The sequence below is a fragment of the Microtus oregoni genome, unplaced genomic scaffold, assembly GCF_018167655.1.
Source record: "Microtus oregoni isolate MIOR12 unplaced genomic scaffold, Mior012 000000F_ref0000247, whole genome shotgun sequence".
Classification (NCBI taxonomy): Eukaryota; Metazoa; Chordata; class Mammalia; order Rodentia; family Cricetidae; genus Microtus; species Microtus oregoni.
Window position 1 is genome coordinate 80,193,997 of NW_024543059.1, and position 13,071 is coordinate 80,207,067.

Genomic DNA, 13,071 nt, shown 5'->3' on the forward strand with positions numbered 1-13,071 from the left:
CAGTCTGTATAATGCCTGTCATACTAAGAAGAAACACCAACAAAGAGGTCTCTTGTTCCTTTTTCCCTGGGATAATCTGTGTTATGTCTCATAAGCCAACAAGGCTGACTGTATACAACCAACTCATGGGAAAAATGTGTCAAAGAAAACTTCTACCCAGAAATAATATTTAGAGAGAAATGGGGAATAGAAAAATAGACCTGATAACTAAGGATGATCAACACATGTGTACAATGAATTTCAAAACCATAAAACAGTGCAAAGCAAACATTCAGCTCATCGGATATGAATGCTAGACATACTCATATGAAGACAACAGTGACACATTGTAGGGACGATATTAACGTTGCCTCCCCTGAAATATTACATCACGCTAGGTTGATACCTGGTGGGTGTAGACTCCTTCCCAACAAGAGGGCAGTGGGTCACGCGTCTGTGTTCTTCATTCCTGTTGGCTGACTCAAGCCTGTCTGAAGGTCAAAGCCTTTGTTCTCCAGAGCCATTAACTCCCAAAGCAAAGTTTGTCCGCGGAAATTGGAAACTGGCATTTAGTCACTTTTATACTTAACATCTCAAAATAAAACTGTGATTTTTATACCAACCACAAAAATAAACTACCAAAGCACAATGGTGGTCACGTTTAAAAATAAGACCATACTCCTTAACAAAAACAGGTTTGAGGCAGGGACATAAAGAAAGGTGGATTAAGTTCCCAATATACATATATATAACATTTAAAACCAGTAACTTCCTTACGCCATTTTTTTTGGTTTACTATTATAATAAACATTATTATAACAGTTTAAAGTCTAGGCATTGAACTTCCTTCAAACTATACAATGACTTAGTTAGAAAGCTCGAGAACACAGGACATTTTTCCCTCTCTGATGACCAGTAGTTAACAGTAACAAAAGAAAAAAAAAGAGAGAAAAGGGGAAAGATTCATAAAGCAAAAAATTATTCCTTATCATAGCAATTTTCTGATAAATTACTATTTTCTTTGGAAACACAAATTTTGAGCTGTTTCCACATGAACACTGGAGGAGGAGATTAAAGAATTAAGACTTTTTCATATATACTGGCTTTAAAACTATGATCCTAGATCTTGCTGAGAAGGTGTGGCAAACCCATTTGATTTTTATTCATTCAGATGGGACCTCACTATGCAGCCACAACTGGCCTGGGGCTCTCAACCTAGCCTCTATACTCAGAGATTCACCTCCATTTATCTCCCAAGTGCAGGTGCCTTTACTGAGCCACCAAATCAACCCCAAACTACTGTCTTTTAATTTACCCATTTTTTTCCCCAAAGTATAGCATACAGGGCCTTGAGAGCAATAGAACCCTTCCTTGTTGCCCCTAAACACCCATGGGCATGATTTTTACTACCTGGTTTCTATAAGAATTCTGCTTTCCCATATTCACACCCAAATGGTTTATGAAGCCCTGCTTATAGTATTCTGAGCTTCTGCAGAGTCCATGTCCAAAGTCTTTCATATTTCTTCTATAAACCTCTTCCAAAGGCCTAAAACCATTTGTTCGGGTGTGTAAAAGTAACAGCCACACTTTTATATATCATTTTTATTTTAATTTTAAAAATCATAATACAATTGCATTGTTTTCTTCCTTCCTTTCTTCCCTCTAACTTTTCTCACGAACCCCCCCACCCCACTCCTTTCTCTCTTTCAAATTTATGGTCTCTATTTTTTTTAAATTGCTCTCGATTTTTTAATTGTTTTTATGTGTACATATATAATTCTCAACATAGAAATATAATCTACTCAGTGTATATAATGTTATTTATAAGTATATGATTTTAAGACTGACTACTTGGAATTGGGTAAATATCCCCTGGGGAAGATTATTTTTCCCACCCACCAAATTCCTTAATTGCCTATTGGTCTTTGCCTAGTAGTGAGGCCCCATGAGATGTCCCCGTTCTTTATTACTGTGTCTATATGTGTCACCCAAGTTTCAGGGCTTGTTTTGGCAGCCATGTTGAGGACTGCAATAGTTTAGAAAAAGTTTATTTATTTTTCAACTTTTGTTTAGCAAAGATTTCCTGAGGAAGATGGCCCGTACAGTCTTGAGATCACTCATCCCATGTGAAATTGGAAACACATCAGCACTTTGGTTCTCTATGGAGAAGGTGGGACTTTTATTTCAAATAGTTTACTTTTCTATAACTTCAGACACAGCAAATAGCACTTAAATTTTTTGGTTCTTCTGAAACATTGTTAAGTAGACAGGTTTTAGAATCCACCAAACCAAATCAATAGAGAGAAGCAGAATAAAACAAACAGAAAGATAGTAAAGCAGACATCAACCTGCAGGTCCTTGTGGCAAATCATAGCTTGAAATCTAAATACTTAGCAAGGCACAAATGTTATGGAGATAATAGGAATTGAGGAAAATTAGAAGGCCCAGCCATCTTTGTTGTTTGATATTACTTTAACTAGGCAAAGATGTGTTACATTTGTTTATACTGAGGAATATTACTTTAACTGTGTAAAGGTGTGTTACATTTGTTTATAACGAATTTGTTTGATGATGCAAGGATGTGTGTTTAACTATGTAAAGAAAGACCTGCTGCATTTGTTTCACTTTGCCTGCCTAAGGCACCTGATTGGTCTAATAAAGAGCTGAACAGCTAAAAATCTAGATAGGAGAGGAGAGGCGAGACTGGCAGGAAGAGAGAATAAATAGGATGAGAAATGAGAAAAGGGAGAAGACAAGGAGGAGAAAGAAAGAAACATGCCTGGTGCCAGAAGGCAGGCAGCCACACCAGCCAGACACAAGAAGCAGTAAAAGCAGGGTATCCAGAATGAAAGGTTAAAAGCCCCGAGGCAAAATGTAGATGGAAAGAGACAGTTTGAGTTAAAAGAGCTAGCCTAAACTGAGGATGAGCATTCATAACTAACAAGTCTCCAGGCCATGATTTGGGAGCTGGTTGGCAGCCCCAAAGAAAAAGCCTGGAACACCCCTTGGGCTGAATATAAACAGTGGTGTATTGTGAGTGTGTGCCTCTCTCTGGGCCACCGAACAGTAACAGAACCACGGCCATTGGTAATAAAGGCCATTGTCCGTCAGGTACTGGCTTGCCCCTCTGTGCTCACTTTTCCTAAATCCTGGCTTAAGAAAGTGGGTGCTTCGGCCAGGAAAGCTATCTGATTTGACCACGCTGACATTCTCATTATAACCCCATTGCCCCTTAAACCACATCTATGGACACAGGTTGATTTAATCCTCACTATTCTTCCTTGAAAACTGCTATCAGATGGTTTTTGTTGTAGTTATTACTCTTGATGTTTTGTTTAAGTAGACTTTCTTATTATAAAAATATACCCAGGAATATGTTACTTTCGGTCTGTAGAGTGCATTATGTTTCAACTTCTTAGTACATTTCTTCATATCTAAGTTGAATATGAATATCAATCATAAAATTTTCATGAAGACTATAATCAAAACTATGGGGCCTAAAATAACAATTAAATAGTCTTATTTCTATGCAAAATCTTAGCAATTTATTGAGAATAAAGGCTATATTAATTATACATATAGTATATACTAGAAGGCATGTTTTCCCACTTTTATATGTAGTTCTATTTTTATGGTAGGAAACTCATTCAAATGAAACCAAACACAACTTTGTATTCTTAGAAGCACATTTAAAGATTTGGGACATTTTTCTCTTTTTATCCAGCAAGCAGGGCTGGATATGGCTGCTCACACCCAAAATACCAGCACTCAGGAGACTGGGGTTGGAACAGTGGAGGTGTGAGCCAGCCTGGGCCACATAATGAGACCCTGTGTCCAGCGAGGAGTGGGCCATGGAAAGGGTAGTACACTGTAATTGCCACTTTCCTTTTGAAAGAGTACAGTTTCTAAAACTGAGATGCCAACACCGGATCTTTTCGTATCCATGAAAAATAAGATAAGATGATATAAGAAGTCTTCACTAGGGACTCAGGCGTGGTGTTGACTATCGTAACAAAAGGTGTTCACTATAAAAAACCCTTCTCTGTGAGTCAGTAGGAGAATATCTCAGATTGTCCTTGCCTCTGACCTGCAAACCCACAGGGGTGTTGATACCCAGGAAAGCAGGAAGATGCTCAGGGAGCTGGACAGAGATTTCTGCCCCAGCCTTGCCATACAACCTTAAGTGAGCTTATTCTGTCTATGCTCTTTTGCTTGGTTGAAATGGGGCACAGCAAGGGTGATGGCTCATGCCTGTCATCCTAGTATTTGGGAGGCTGAGGCAAAATGATTTATATAAGGTTGAGGCCAGCCTGTGCTACATGGTGCTCTTCAGGCCAGCCAGTGTGATGGTCTTGCAGAAAAACAGAACAGAGGAAAGGAAGGCCAGGATGGAGTGAGGGAGGAAGGAGAGAGGGAGGGAGATGGGAGAAGAGAAAAAGGGAGGGGGTAAGAAAATGAGGAAAAGTGACTTTCCCCTTGTTTTACTCATAGGTTGTCACCAATATCAAATGGAAGGTATCAAATGAGCTTTTAAACTGCAACCGTTGAACCAAGCATGACGGTTAGTGCCAAGACGCCCAGCATCATGGAGATGAAGGCAGAAAGCTTAGGAATCAAAGCCAGCCTCAACCACTGTATGGAGCTGGAGGCCAGCTTAAGGTTCCACTACACTGGGTTTCACTCCCCTCTCCAGACTGCAATTGTGCATGCTTTACTAAAGATATGGAATTAAGCATTTATTATTATTTATTTCTAGTATTTTAAAAACTATTTTAAATATAACCATAGGTCTAATTATTGTAGTATATTTTATTAAGTTTGGGGGTGTGTGCATGTATGTGTATGTGCATTTGTGCCTGAGGAGCCCAGAGAAGGATATAAAGTGTCCTGTTCTATCATTGTCTGCCTTAGTCTCTTGAGACAAGGTTTCTCCCTGAACGTGGAGCTGGGTGACTGGCTAGTGAGCTCCTAGGATCTACCTGTCTCTCCACCCACCACTTCTTCCCTATTATAGGGTTGTATACAGGCCTACCTTTTTCTCATGGATTCTAGATTTTTTTAATTATTTCTTTTTTTTTTGAGATTATAATATAAGTACATGTCTTAGTTCGGGTTTTATTGCTGTAAAGAGACACCATGACCATGGCAACTCTTATAAAGAAAACATTTAATTAGGGTGGCTTGCTTACAGTTTCAGAGGTTCAGCCCATTGTCATCAGAATGGGAAGCATGGTGGCATGTAGGCAACTGTGATGCTGGCAACTGAGAATCCTACATCTTATAGGCAACAGAAAGTGGACTGATACTGAGCTGTATCCAGAGCATAGGAAACCTCAAAGCCCACTCCCACAGTGACGCACTTCCTCCAACGAGGCCATGCGTCTCCAACAAAGCTGCACCTCCAAATCATGCTACTCCATATGAGATTGTAGGGGCCAATTACATTTAAACTACCACAGTACATCATCTCTGCCACCCCTTTCTCTAAACCCTCTGATAGACCCCCTTGATCTCTTTCAAATCCATGGCCTCTTTTTTCATTAATTAGCCTTTCATACATACATATATGTACATACATACATACAAGCATGCATGCGTAATACATACATACATTGCTAAACACACAAGTGCAGCTTGCTTACTCTGTATAATATTACTTGTTTGTATGTTTTCAGGGCTGACCATTGCTAGGATTTTAAAGTGAGGTCTCCAACACTCAACAAGCACTCTTACTCACTGAGCTAGTGCTGAAGCCCCTTGGGGATGTTGTTTTTTGGAAACAACATCTTATTCTGTAGCCCATGCCTCATTTGTAGTTCAGATTAGCCTTGAATTTGCAATAGTCCTTTGGCCTCAGCCTCCCATATTGCTGGGAATCATAGGCGAGCACCACCAGGCCAGGCTACACGTTCTTTCAAAGTAACCAACAGACTCCAGAACTCATGGACTTTTTAGTCACACTGCTCTGTGTGTGTGTGTGTGTGTGTGTGTGTGTGTGTGTGTGTGTGTGTTTAAAGGAAAATCACTTCATCTATTTCTCAGTTTCTGAATCCACAAAGTGGATTACACTTAAAGGACCGACCTCATAGGAGTGTCTTACATAGTCAAAACACAAACACAAAAATACTCAAAATATCCAGAAGAGAAAGTGCTACAAAATAGACAAAATATAAGTTCTAAGAAGATAAGAATCTGAGGGGCTGGTGAGTTAGGTAGCACCTTCACTACAAGAAACGGTGGAGATGCTCCAGATAAGCCAGGATGGAGGAATGAGAAACTGACCCAACAGTGTCCTTAAGTCCACTCACCCCATGACGCTGTGTCTACGGAGGTCTTTGAAAGCCCTTCTGTGGGTGGAATCCTTAAGGAAGAAAGACTAACAGTGTGACTCAGCAGCAGTAAGAAAGCAGCCAAAGATGTCATAGGCCAGGATTCCACTTCCTTTTGGCGATCGACTTTGGATCTTGATCTTAAGGAAACAGGAAGCTGTATTAAAGGGTCACGGCATTAGGAAGGTTGAGAATCATTGGCCTGGAGAATCTCTGCTCTGGAACTCCCACATGACACGTTGCCTCAGTCACAGAGATGTGCCTGCTTCTGAAACGCACGTGTGGTTGTCCCTCCTCACTGGTTTTCAGTTGTTTTCTATTTATCTTCACTGTAATGATTATCTTATTGCTACATAATTGTTTGTTCCCACGTCTGTCTTCTCACTGAGTCCCTAGCAGCTAGCACTGCAAAAAAGTAACAAATATTTTGTAATAAAATGATTTGTCCCTAAAGTCTCCTCATTATATTTTTTTCCATTTCCTCAGCTATTCTATGAAAGTATGCTTCTGAGCTGCTGCAACAAACTCTGGTTGGCCTCACAGCCTCTTCTGGATTTAGCCTCCACATTGCTGCCATGGTTACAGCATAAACTTCCCTGTCATATAGTCTCCAATTGCTTTTATTACCCATGAAGTAAAAGACAGTTCCTTATCACTCAAGAATACTCACAGCTTAGTCCTGACTGACCTTTTAGGGCCATCTTCCATACTACCTCCCTCGGGTAGTAGGCACCAATCTAGTCAAACTAGTTCATCTTAGTCCCTGGAAACAGAACTCCGAGATTACTCCTATCCTGGCCCAGTCTTCTCATTACATGAATGCTTGGATCATCCTTCAAGAGTTATGTTTTTTAAATGATTTAACACAAAACAATACCTCATCTGGGGATGGGTCAGGGAGCTTAAAAGAAACTAGAAGGAGTAGAAGGAGGGGAAGATTGATCTGGATAGATTATGGGAGAAAAAAATCTATTTTCAATAAAAGGAAAAAATATAAAACCCCCTTACATCAACCTCTTCAAACCTCCCACTCTTGTTTCCCAAGCTGAAGCTACAGTTCTGCCAACTTTTATGTAAGTAAAATAATGTATTTGGGAATGAGACAGTACAGCGTCTCTTCTCTCCACGGTTCAAGCCTCAGACACAAACCATCTGAAATCTCGGACTACCAGACATTTTGGTTTTTATATCATTTCTTCCTGTTTTTAGCTCCAAATGCGCCCATGTTTCTCCATCCAAATCACGCCCAGGTAATCACACATGCGTGCCACTTGCTCTCTTTCTGAGGGATGAAACCTGAGTAGGGGGAGGCCTCTTGTTCGTTCCAGGTGTCCAGAACTAAAAGAACCACACAGAAACTGTATTAATTAAATCACGGCTTGGCCTATTAGCTTTAACTCCTCATTGGCTAGCTTTTACATCTTAATTTAACCCATCGCCATCAATCTGTGTCTCACCATGAGGTCATGGCTTACCAGCAAGGTTCTGATGTCTTACTCCGGCAGGGCTACATGGTTTCTCTCTACTCCTCCTCCTTTCTCCCAGCATTCAGCTTAGTTTTTCCTGCCTAGCTCTGTTCCCTTATTGCTCTGCTATAGACCCAAAGCAATTCCTTAATTTATCAATGGTAATTTATCACAGCATACAGAGGGGAATTTCACATCAAACTTGCTCTTTCCTTTGAGCCATAAATGGTTCTTTTAAATACAAATATCCCCCGAACAGTGTCCTGATAAGCCAGCCATATGGGAAAAATAAAGCAAGATGAATTTAGCACACCTAAGCTCAGTAACACAGTACACTGCAGAGCTGTGTTCTTTCCTCTGACGATCAATGTCTACCTGAAACTGTGGTCGTTGTCATCAGCCTGCATCTCAGGACAGCATCATACATCCTATCTATAGACAGACAAAAGACAAAAATCCCAAACATGGCATATTCCTGCCAGATGTGTACTTTTTGTGGACCCCCTTAACGTAAAAATTAGAGTTCAAACCTCCAGTACCTGAGTCGTCTGCACAGCTTCCATTTGCTTGGGCTTTATATCCTGCTCTTTCTGGTCTTAATGAACAGGCCCCTCAAATTCATATGAGCTTTTAATTCATCATAAATAGCACCCACATATGTTTATCAAATATGCCAGCCTTCCACCGTTCATTTTGGATGCTTCATTTCTTTGCAATCCCACAGGTATCAATACCAAAACTCAAGTTATATTTATTTTTGCTCAGATAAAGAAACATTGTACTATTTTTCTCTATGTGCAACCTTTAACACAGGAAGGAATCTCTCTGTGCCTCATCTACAAAAGTGTTCAGCCGTTATTTAAGATGACATATCTTTTCATAGGTTGAAGCTAACTTTTTTAAACAAATTCTTCTCTCATGTATTACATCCTGACCAAACTTTTCCTCCCTCCCTTTTTGCCAACATTCCCACCTCCCCTCTACCCTAGCTAGTGAAACAGCCAAGACTCTTACATCCCCATTTGACAGCCATGTTACAGACACTCTGGCATGCGCCACCAGACTGTGAGGTTACAAAAAGAACAGTTTGTAGGGGCTGGGGCATGTGTGCCATGGCATGTGTGTAGAGATCAGAGATCATTGCCTCCCATCTCAAGGAAGGATCCGGTGGCTGTTTCTCTGTTGTGTGTGCCGGGTTGGTGGGCCTGCAATCTCCTGGGGGTTCTTCTGTTTCTGCTTCCCATCATGGTGTAGGAGAGCTGGGATTAGACACTTGCGACCTTGGCCACCTGTATGTGGTTCTGGAGATTCAAACTTACGGCCTCATGTTTTCACAGCAAGAATTGGACCCTCTGACCTGTCTCCGAAGTTTCATACTTTAGTGTTTTTGTTTTTGTTTGTTTGTTTTTTAGGACAGCCTTACTTATATAGCCCAGACTGGCCTTGAAATCATGAGCCTACAGCCCAAGCCTCCTGGGTGCTGAGATTCTAGATACATATCACAATGTCTGACTCCGTGAATGAACTTATTTAATTATGTCAGTTGAGGTCTATATGTAAGAGACGGATTATTTTTCCTTGTATAGTTGAGCTTCAGTGTTTTGAATCTGTATAGAATGTGGCCTGGCTGGAACTGTGCAAGAGAGTGTGACAAGGCTCTGCAACGTTCAGCTTGAGCAAGAAAGGAAAATGACTTGCAGGTTTGTTTTGGCAACTTGTTTCCTGATATTCCTGTGTACAAAACTTAATTTCCAAGTTCTTAGCCCATTACTTTAGGATTTGTCCTCAAAAAGCCAGCCAGCGGACTCTGCTTACCACTCCTTTTTTCTCTTCTCAACTTATTTTGAGGCTTCATTTGAGCCTTTAAAGAAATGCATAAGAAACAAAAGAAAACAAAAGTAACTTGCAGAAGAAGACAGATGAAGCCTGTGTGTTCCCTTCGTGAGTCGTTTCAGTGGAGTGGGACTTGATGCTCGTTCTCAGCATGAGGTGGTGTGTTTGCAGGACTGTGGTACCCAGGCCAGGAAAAGAAGGAAGGGACTGAAAAACAGTGCCCTTGCCTTTATTTGTTTACACTTCCCACTTTAATAACTTCAATATTTGCACAGCTGACAGAAAGGGAAACACACTGAGAATAGATATCATGAAGATCTCCAGGAGTCGGCAAACCAGAAAAGCATGAACAGGGTAACAGTTGCATAGGTTATAAATAAAACTCACCTCCACCAAGTCCTGGGGTTTTGGGACTCCAAAGGAACACATATAAGGAACACATTGCTGTAATTATTTGGTGCATTTGCTGTTCTTTTTATTATAGACATGTTCAAAACAGACTAGTGAAGAAGGACAATAAAAAGAAATCCCACACTAGCTCAGAATTAAGTATCATAAAGGGTTATTTATTTAGGGAGTAGACTCACAGATCACAATCCTCTGAACAGGAACCAAATCAGGCCGCCAGAAGAGAGGCTGGACGTGTGCTTTACATCAGCATATATAGTATAAGAGGCCATGCCCAAGTGGGCAGGTAACTTAAAGGCTACTGGCTGTAGGAATTCCTACAGCACCTTCCCCTTTTGTTTAAATAAGAAAGTTCTAAGCCTAATATAAAATTAGATATAATAAGAACAAATATCAGGTATAAAATTAGAAGTACAACCAGCACAAACAATATCAAGCAAGAAACATGTGATAAATGTTTCAATGATTATCCTATTCTAATGAGTTTAAGTCTTGTGTAATAAATAACTTGGCCAAGTCATGAGAGGAAAGTAACTACAACTATCTAGTCTTCGTCCGCATCAAAAACCCGAGAAGGGAAATAATATTACTTGAGTAAGCAGGACGTGCAATCAAGCAACTTCTAAAATGTGCAACAAATGACAGAGACAACTGGCTACCTGGGCAATCACCAGAAGTTTCACTTGCAGCGTTGGAGCAACCAACTTTGGCTAAGGCCTAAGGCCTAGAGTAATTGACAGACCATTTTCAGAGGCAGGAAACTTTTCTTTTTTTTTCTTTTTTTTTTTTTTTTGGTTTTTCGAGACAGGGTTTCTCTGTGGCTTTGGAGCCTGTCCTGGAACTAGCTCTGTAGACCAGGCTGGTCTCGAACTCACAGAGATCCGCCTGCCTCTGCCTCCCGAGTGCTGGGATTAAAGGCGTGCGCCACCACCGCCCGGCCAGGAAACTTTTCAAAACTATCTTACCCTATCTTGGCAGGATTTAACAGTCTTGTTTCTTGTATCCTGTTTGTCCTGTCCAAACAGCATGCATTTTGTCAGTGGTCGATGCATGGGCAATTCCTTGCCCAAAGACCAGTTTTGTCAAGAAGAAAACAAGCTCCAAGTGGAGTGTCTTCGGTGCTCAACATTCTCTTAGGAATATATTGGTGCTGTCAGGAGCAATAATGTCTCATGTCAAACAGAACCCTAAGTTATTTAAAAGCCCTTCTACTTGTTTGCACATCTGTGAAGTATATTTCCAAGTTCCTAGACTTACTCCTTTAATGTTGCCTTGACAGACTGGTCTTTGCATTCTGCTTCCTCCCCACTATTTCCCTGGTTTATTTTAAGGTTTGATTTGTTATTTATCCCTTACAGGTAGCATGACAACTTGCTGTTGGAGCCATCCCTCAGTGCCACTGCAGCTCCTGCCCTTTTTAGGTTTCATGTGTGTCAACCTGAACCCAAGCCTCAGGAACAGTAATGTGATATTTGCTCAGCTCCCAGTCAGCTCCCACATCCTGCACCCTTCAAATCCTGCCTGAATCTGGAATTTCCTGTAGCCACCTAAGATAGACTGCAAAGAGGACAAGGAGAAACACAGAGTTTCAAAACAAGCTCTCAGTTAAGGGCAGTCGTGGCAAACCTTGTTTACCAGTTGGCTGAGGTGCCCGTGTTTACCTGCAGTAGTATAAGTTTGGCTTTCATGGGTCTCGAGATGTAGATTTTTGTTGGTCAGTAATGCGGTGAAAAGAATCACCTTATTTGATCTTTTCTGATCTTTCACCAAATGGTAAGATTGGAAATGCAGCTGGGGCCGGCCCAACAATGGGAACAGTTGTACCACACAGATATTATGTAGCTCTATCACATACACAGCAAAGGAACTCCAGTCTCCATCTTCCCAAGACAGAGTTTAGATACTAGAATGCCATCATTCTGATCATTAAGGAAAATAAATCCCCCCCTTTTTTTTTTGGTCTTTAGCATCAATTGGGAACTACTTAAGAATTCAGAACTCTAGGGGAAAAGAAAGCACTGCCTTGTTTGAACAGACTTTGGAAGATTTTCCTAGGAAGACAGGTGTCTTGAGTACGGGGATATCTTTTTCTAGCTTTCATCATGTTGGAGGTGGAGCAGGGGCAGGGCTGAGCCTGGGCCATAGGAATGGGATGGTGGTGCTACGGACCAAAGGGTAATCACAATGTGACATGGGGCAGGGCATGATTTGGTCAAGTGCCAGATCTGTCTATAGATACAATGAAATATACTGAGTGTGACTTTGTTGGGAATCAAGAGCCTTTAAGAACGGAACACCTGGCAAGGCTTCCTTCACCCTAGCACCCGAGTGCTGTGATGCTCTCCACTGTGTCGTAAGATGGGTACCCAGCATATACTGCCTTAAAATCTCCAACACCAGGGATTTGCTTTGTGTTCTCCAGGGGATTAACTTTTTTCCTTGCAAACAAAAGTAACTCAGAAACCAAAACACCAGTTAAACAATCACTAATTAAACAAAAATAGATTGAAGTATGTCTGAAAACTAAATGGAAACATTTTAGCTATTAATATCCTAAAATACTTTTTAAATTTTCAAAAATATTGATTTCAACCTTATAACTGTAGCCAATGTAAAACTAGAAATAAGATGAGTAAATATGAAAACTAGGACTTCATGCATGCTAGGATGGCCCTCTACCAATTGAGTTACATGTCCAGTTCTCAGTTCTACGTGCTAAAGATACAGCAAGGCCCAATTCTTCCGGAGTTCATAGTTTAGTAATAAGAAGATGCAGTAGATAAATCAGTGATTAGATAAGATAGTGTCATGTTTTGGGGGCAGATCCCAAGAATTGTTACTCTGAAACCATTACCTCCTTTTTTTTTTTTTTAAGTAAATTACTCTTTTATTTTGTGTGAGGCTGTATGACTAACCTTTGCTCCACGGATATAAACAGGAGAGATGTGAACAATAATCAGACATCTTCTAAAGAGGGAATGTTCTTGTCTTTCTTTTCTGCTGGCTAAGGTAAAAGCCTGCTGACTGGAACAATCACCTAGCCCTCGGAGGTCTGG